This window comes from Nicotiana tomentosiformis, chromosome 7 (assembly GCF_000390325.3).
Source record: "Nicotiana tomentosiformis chromosome 7, ASM39032v3, whole genome shotgun sequence".
NCBI lineage: Eukaryota > Viridiplantae > Streptophyta > Magnoliopsida > Solanales > Solanaceae > Nicotiana > Nicotiana tomentosiformis.
The window spans coordinates 18054009-18061133 of NC_090818.1; positions in this window are offsets into that span (position 1 = coordinate 18054009).

Here is a 7125-nt window from a genome sequence, read left to right on the forward strand (position 1 = left end):
AAAATAAATGCTAAAATTCAGGGAAAATATATTTGACACAACTTGTTATAAAGAATAAACAAAATCAACCCACTTTGCAAATTTGGTAAAAAGAAATAAAAAATTTGGCTTTTTTTAGTTTATTACTAATATGGGCTGCTAATCTAGTTAAATCTTCAATTTTGTGAGGGAATTTGTAGCTGGGCCATTTTATTCAGGCCCAGGCGCTTAAGGTTGGAAGACGGATATGGGCTGTTTGCTTCTTTTCCCTCTTTTTATTGAGTAAATTATGCTAAATACCTATTCCACCCAAAACAATTACCCGCCTTTACCTATTCTTAAAATAATTACAATATGTACCTATGCAACCAAAAGTAATTACCCGTTAATCCTTCTTCCTATTTTGTTCTTGTTAAAGCTAATTAACTTTTCTCTTTCTTCTCTTATTCTTTTCTCCGCTCTTTCTCTTTCTTTCCTTTCCGGCGTTGCCAATGTCCCTATATCTTTTCATGGGATATCTGATCTATCTACCTCCCTCTCCTATCGTAATCATCTGTCTCAGAAAAAAAAAGCAAAAAAAAAAAAAGATCTATCAAAAACGGTTAAAAATTTCTAAGGTTTCAGTTTGCTACAAAATTGTGAGGTTGTATATGTAATCACAAATTTTGATTGCCGACGCTCTTTGTGGTATGTTTTGGTCGTATGCGCCTTAATCTACTGCACTTTGGAGTTTTACCATCTAATTCATTTCCGAAAGCGACAAAATTATTAGTACAAATTTGGCAGTGTTGTGACAAGATATGTGTTTGTTTGAAGTATTTTGTTGTTGAAATTGTTGGGTGTTGTTAATTGATAATAGATTATGTTGCCAATGCTAATTTTTGGAGAATTATTCTAAGAAAATCTAGTCCACCATTGAAGGAACTTAAAGCTTGAAACTCATAAAGAGTGTTTGTTGAGTTTGTAGTTGTTTCGATTCGATGGTGACTTCGATTCGATGGTGACTAGAGTGTGATTGAAAAGTTGATTCGAGGTGATGGAAAAATTTTGGGTCAATTTGATAAAACATTTGGAGATATATTTTTGGATTAAAATTGAGTTGAACTAGTGAAGATGATGAATTTGTACTGTATATCAAAATGTTATACCATATACCATTTTGGTATATAATAATTGATTCATTCATTTATAATTAATTTAATGCGTTGAACTCGCGAAGAAGAATTTGTATTGTATACCAAAATGATATACTAAATATCATTTTGGTATACTGTTCATTCCAACGATATACTGTTATAGTATCCTATATAATGTAACAGTATACTATTATAATTTGGTCTGTTCAGAATTTTTTGAAATTTTTAGTTGAGTTCTTTTTCAACTTTTCAATGAAATTATCATATTTTTTTAATTTTTTTTCTTAGACCAAAATATTTAGTTTGAAATATTTATTGGAGATTTGTGGCTAAAGTTTGAGTCAATTTGGTGGAGATTTTAAAGTAGATATTTAAATTTTGGGTTTAAATTGAGTTGACCTAGCAGAGAAGATAGATTTGTACTGTATACCAAAATGTTATATTGTATATCGTATTAGTATACAATAATTAATTCAAGAGTATATAATTAATTACAATAGTATACTACTATTCTTTTTTAAGGAATGAACCAATCCACTATATGCCAAAATAACATACTATATACTATTTTGTTATATAATACTTAATTCAATAGTGTATAATTGATTGCGTTGAACTGGCGAAGAAGAATCTGTACTGTATATCAAAATGATATAATATATACCATTTTGGTATACAGTTCATTCCAATGATATACTATTATAGTATACTATATAATATAACGGTATACTCTTACAATTAGGTCATTTTAGAATTTTTTGAAATTTTTATTGACAACTGATATTATTTCAGTTTAATAATTGAATTAAATTTTTTTTTTTAAAACTCTTTGCGTACAATTGTATACCCTATTGGTATAGCTATATATCATACTGGTATCATATGTTAGTTGAAACATTTTTTGGTTGTATTAGCTACGTTTAATTGGTACACTATTTGATTTTTCTTTAGTAATAGTAGAATAGTATAATATCTTAATTTTTTTTAAATTTTCTTTATGCTTGTGTATTATGTAATCATTTTAATTTTTTTTTTTATGTTTTTATTTTATATAATGGTATTATAGTATAATATCTTAAAATACATTATTATATTAACTAGTTTCTCGTCACGTGCGTTGCACGTGTATATTGAGTCATATTGTATACGATTTTATAAAATAATTCAATATAATCAAAATAAAAATTTCAATAAATAATCATACACAAACGAATAAAGTGCAAGTTTCTGTAAATGATTAATGTTGATCGTTGTATGATGACTTGTTTGCTGTAGCCAAGATGATTGGATATCATCTAAATCTATGAAGATGGATAATTAAGTTTTAATTAGGTATGTGTGTTTTTCTTACTTATTTTGATTTTTTAAGGTACAAACATGTAATGAAGCGTATCTCAACTGATATTTCCTCATAGATGATATTCTTAATGTAATTTGCTTTCATCCGTTTCGATTAATTTCTTTCATGATTAAGACTCTTGTTGGTCAATATTAATATCTCTCTTGAAAGTGTAACGTAAAAATAGCATATGTAGGCAGAGCCAGAATTTGAAGTTTATGGGTTCAGGATTCTACTTTTTTAAGTTACTGGGTTCTAACTTAATAATTTGCACATAGGAATTAGTTAAGACAAATATAAGGTTTGGATCAAACCTACTGGGTTCAGCTGAACCCGTAGCCGAAGGGCTAGCTCTGCCCCTGCATGTAAAGAAATATGTAAATCCCCGAGTAAGTTATTTAGAGATTTTAAATTCTTAGATAAGTTACCTAGGAGTTACAGATTTGTTTGTAAATTACATGCGAATTCTTTCACAAGAAAATTTTGATTAAGTAGCGTGAACTCTCAAATGTGAATCATGAATTATATAATCAACTATCTTAAACCTGGTCATAGTCACTTTCGTTCACATTATTAAAGCCACCATCGATTTAATTATCAGAAGGTTAATTATCTTTATAGATAAAGTTAGTGCATTCGCATGTTTCATTAGTTCTTCTAAACCCCCTATTTGTGTTACACAATTTTTTACGTCACCCAACCTTTTTACTCTATATCTATTTTAGTGTCGTTTTTCTTGCAATTGATTATATAGTTCAAAAATTGAAAGCACAGCTTAGGGTCTAATAATCTCATCAACTTTTCATTATAACAATTGTCGATTGCTCATGTTTATAAAGGTCTTCATCGTATTAAGATATATCTGACTTAGTTACCATATCAGTCTAATAACATTCCACATTATAAAGTAAATGAACCAAAATACAATTTAGCATTTTCTTCGCCCTTCTTTGACTTCCTTTTTAGGATCTTTTATTTGTGTCAAGCTTTTACGCGAAATTCGTTTAATACCGATTATTTTACAAATAAACAAACAAACGTAATACCAAAATATTGATAAAATATTAAAACTTACCTTGTGGCTTCTCTAACATAAGTTCATCATCACCAATCATGTGCGAACACTGAATATCTTGTATAGGATAAATTACTTTTGCTTTTTCCGCAACCATGAAATTCTCGAATTAGAAATCATGTTATTGTAGTTTCTCTCTGCACACTTCGAGAATTTAAAATTATTTAAACCTCAACTGAGAAAATTGGTCATTGTTTGCCACCTTCTACAATAGAAACTTGACTCAGCAGAGCAACAAAAATCTCCTCAATCTCCCACCTGAAAGAGAGTAAAATAAAAACTTGATACATAAAAAGAGAAAATATCTTCTGATTGTAAACTTTCCTTGTGCAATGGGTATTAACCTATTGACTTAGCATCCTAACCCGTTAGTCAGTTACACAAAAGTAAAAAATGACAAATATCGAACCTAGATATATCAGTCAGCTACCATAACATAACAATGGTACTCCATAGTTTGTATTTTTAATCCAAATAGTATAATTATTAAAAACTTAACAAAGCTAATATAAATCTTAGAAAGGTAACAATAATTGTATAAATGCTAATGGCAGTAACATTTTATCTATGTATTTATTCCCAGAATACCGTTGTTATCTTCAGATGATGAGAAGTTACCTATCCCATTTAAAAGAACACAATTTCTGGTGCGCCTGTGTTTTGCAATGATGATAAATAAAGCACAAGGACAAACATTAGATTATGTTGGTATTTATTTACGTGAGCCAGTATTTTCTCATGGCCAGCTATATTATAGAAATCGTGATTGAAACCATTGCAGAATCACTCTTAATATCAGAGGTACAAGAGAGATAGTACATCAACCATATTCTATAATGGCTCTACGATAGATCCAGTTAGAAGAGTACCAGCCTCATAGGAAGTCAATATGAAGCTTCCATCGGATTGTGTATGCACCAGAGGTGCAAGTATTATAGTAGAGCTTCAATTTGTGGATGTGAATTATACCTATGTGAAAGGGAGGTTATGATAAAGATGGAAGATACGATACGGGATTTTAAGGTATGTAAGGTAAAGGTAAAGAAGGTACGAGATACTCACGTGCAGAAAGTTGTGAATAGTCCGTACTTCAAATAGAGGGCTAGAAGCACTGAGATTCAGTATCAAGAAATGTTAGCGGTGTCGACAGTGATATATCTACCAGCCTATGGTTTCTAGGTACCGAGAGGTCTAGTTAAGAGAGTAAAAAAGAGTTAGAGACAATGTGATGTCTCGCTTGAGGTTCCAGAATAACATAAGGAAATCTATGGTGCAAGCAAGTTAGAAGAGGTTGCGAGTAGTATAAATATATATGTGTAGGTCGCAAGTTAAAGTATGGTAGAGAGACAAGGTTTTAGGAAGACATGAGTAAGGATAAGAAAAGACGAGTGAGAATAGGTAAGTCCTCGGGATTAAGCCCATCAAAGCAAGAGAGCTGATGGTTTTCGTAAGTTATAGAAAGCTCAATATAGCATGGGTGAACTCAGAGGAGTCTAAGACTATGAGCATTTAGAAGAAATGAAATGTTGCCCTAGTAGTAGAATAAGGGTGTAATTGTGAAAGAAAAGAGGATGACATTTAGACATTTGATTGAGTAATGGGGAAGCATTAAAGGACTTAGATTTATACATATAGGATAAGCAACGAGAGTAACCTGGAGTTTGGTAGCAGACCTCAGTAACAATAAACTGAAGTAAAAGTTATGGTATAGTATGACCTACTTAGATGTAGTAAAGCCATAAACGCCTAGAGGGACAACTTGTCATAATTCTGTATATGTTCACAAAGTGAGACCTGGAGATTGGCTAAAAGCTAGATGAAAAATGAGAGAAGAGTCTCATAGGCGCACATACAAGGACAAAGTGGTACAAACTGCATGATATAAGGTACCAATAGTTACGACATTGGAAGAATTACGACCACAAGTCATGGTGTGAGAAAGAGGCCTAAAGGGGGGAATGCCCTGGCCTTTGGATTTATTCACAGAACAGTTGCCTAGATGGAAATGAGAGAATTAAAGTATTTGCAAGAGCTATAGGTTATGAGAATGATAAGTGCATCAGTCAACATTCGAGGACGAATGTTCTAAAGGGGAGAATGATGTTATATCCCATGTTTTCGAACGTGAAAGTACGCCATAAGTCAATTGATGTAAGCTCATAAATGAGATTCTCTTTGAAAGTATATAAAGTGATCTAATGATATTACATCCCGTATTTCCGTTCAACATACAAACGACTAGGTTGAGGACTATGAGTGTGAAGAGTTTGGCCACATCAGGAGACATTGTCCCCGCCTTACGGGAGGTCCGGCTCAGTAGAGGAGCCAGTCTATGACATCAGCACCAGTTTCTTTACCACCCGCTCAGACAGCTAGGGGTCTCCCAAGAGGGGGATGCCGATCAGGGGGCAGCCAAGCCCGTTTCTATGCTCTTCCTGCCAGACCAAATGCCATTGCTTCGGATGTTGTGATTACATGTATTGTCTCAGTTTGCCATAGAGATGCCTTTGTATTATTTGACACTGGTTCCACTTATTCATATGTGTCCTCGTATTTCGCTCATTATCTGGATATGCCCTGTGAGTCTCTAGTTTCATATGTTCATATTGTGGACCGTGTATATCGGTCATGTGTGGTGACTATTAGGAGTCTGGAGACAAGAGTAAATCTCTTGTTGCTTAGTATGGTCGATTTTGACGTGATTTTTGGTATGGATTGGCTGTCTCCATGTCATGTTGTTATTGATTGTCACGCTAAGACAGTGACGTTGGCGATGCCGAGGTTGTCGAGGGTTGAGTGGAGCGGCTCTATAGACTATGTTCCCAGTAGAGTGATTTCATATTTGAAAGCTTAGCGGATGGTTGAGAAAGGTTGTCTATCTCATCTGGCTTTTGTGAGGGATATTAGTGCAGAGGCCACTTCTATTGATTCTGTTCCGGTGGTGTGAGGTTTCCAGGATGTGTTTTCTGCAAACCTACCGGGCATGCCGCCCGACAGGGATATTGATTTCGGTATTAATTTGGTGCCGGATACTCAGCCCATTTCTATTCCACCATACCGTATAGCACCGGCTGAGTTGAAGGAGTAGCTTCAGGAACTCCTTGATAAGGGGTTTATTCGGCCTAGTGTGTCACCTTGGGGTGAACCCATTTTATTTGTGAAGAAGAAGGATGGTACTATGAGAATGTGCATTGATTACGGACAGTTGAACAAGGTTACAATCAAGAACAAGTATCATTTGCCGCGTATTGATGATTTGTTTGACCAGCTTTAGGGAGCGATGGTGTTTTCCAAGATTGATTTGAGGTCAGGGTATCACCAGCTGAATATTCGGGACTCAGATATTCTTAAGACATCTTTCAGGATCTGATATGGCCATTATGAGTTCCTTGTGATGTCTTTTGGGCTGACCAATGCCCCAGCAACGTTCATGCATTTGATAAACAGTGTGTTTCAGCTTTATCTCGACTCATTTGTTATTGCATTCATTGATGACATCCCGGTATACTCTCGTAGCCAGGAGGAGCATGCTTAGTATATGAGGATTGTGTTACAGCGATTGAGAGAGGAGAAACTTTATGCAAAGTTCTACAAGT